Source organism: Larus michahellis, chromosome 2, assembly GCF_964199755.1.
Source record: "Larus michahellis chromosome 2, bLarMic1.1, whole genome shotgun sequence".
In the NCBI taxonomy this organism is placed as follows: Eukaryota; Metazoa; Chordata; class Aves; order Charadriiformes; family Laridae; genus Larus; species Larus michahellis.
In genome coordinates this window covers 136,428,542-136,430,126 of record NC_133897.1, presented here as the reverse complement: position 1 = coordinate 136,430,126, position 1,585 = coordinate 136,428,542, and positions in this window count along the sequence as shown.

The window sequence follows — 1,585 nt, the reverse complement described above, 5'->3', positions numbered from 1 at the left end:
ACACTGATAGAGCTCTTTATAGTGCCCTGCACAAGGAAGCGTTTTTCTTTGCTTCTAGTTCAAATATGTAATGATAAATAAATGATATTAAATAGAAGACTAATCCCATGATTCAATTAAATTAATTACTCCTCAGCAGAAATAAATGATTGCATCTTTTTATTCAAAAACAAAGCAAAAATCACCTCAAACACCTTGGTGCATAGGTAGACTATCTGAACATTTGGCACCGATTGTTTTTCCTTTATCAGTGGTCATAAGCTTTCCACTATGATGTCTTTCTGTAAAACAAAAGAGCTTCCTAGCTCAAAAGAAAAAGTTACCTGATTTTGCTTAAAATGCAGTTTTCATATAAAAAGGTCTAATTCCCGTTTTGTGAAATCAGCCACATGAATTAGCCTTATTCACTTCAAAAAGAATTCTTCTAAAAGATGAATTACTAATTTTTGTTAGGCATGTTTTGAATATGCCATTGTGAAAAAATGGCATTTAAATATTCAATGAAACTGTTCTGTCAATATCATAATATTCATAAAGGGCTGTATCCTGTTTTGTGACACAAGTAATCCGGAGTGTTATATAATTTCTTATCTGTTAGAAAAAGATGGTTTAGAATCCTACAATATGTGCCCATGGAGTCCCCCAACAGCCTCCTTAGCACAGATAACCTCAGCAAGGTATCTGAAGAACTGCGACCCTTAATGTCACCTGTGAATCTCTATTCATGAATATGCCAAAACTAAATATAGTTACTGTTTGGAACTAAGTAAATCATTGAGTATCTTTTATGTTTAATAAATAATGTAGATTCCTCTCAACCTGTTCATACAGTCACATTTTGGAGCGTTCCCCTTAATTTGCTTTCTAGAATCATAATGGACAACTTTCCAATGCACTTTTCCTCAACTAACCATGTAATACATTCAAATAATACCTTCTGAGTTGTGTAGAATACTTTGGGACCCATGAGGGAGGACCTGGCTGTCACTAATGCCAGTGACCAACTGGTCAACCACACATCAAGCAGCGCCCGTGCAAAAGCTGCTGGAGAAATACCTGCCTGCAGTACTTACAGGCTCTTGACACATTTCCTCCCTAGCCTGCTCTGTTTCTCTTCTCACAACCCTGTGAATTCTGTCAGTAAATACTACATAAGCCCTTCGCCCCCCGCAGGCCGCAACTGCGCCCCAGGTTGCCCTCGACTCCCAACTTGCTTGGCCTCGCCTCCTCCCCACCACCCTCGGTGACCACCCCACCCTAAGCAGGGAGTCCCTCCACCACGACACGAGCGCCCGGAGGCCGCTGCTGGCGAGTTAAAGACGACGAAACCTCAGCTCCGCTTTCAGCGGGACACTTGACCGCTCACAAGGCCTGTGAGGCGCCCGGCGGCCGCCACCCTACCTCAGCCCGCCAGCTCACACTCGGCTCTGAAGCCGCCCCTCCTCTTGCCTCTCCTATTGGCTCCTCATCCTCAGCCCGAGCCACTGATTTGCTCTGCGGCCTGTCAGTCAAACCTCCCCGCAGTTCACCCTGGCATGGCTACCATCCCGGGAGCCCTTCTAGCACGTCAGCTCGATCTCCCAGA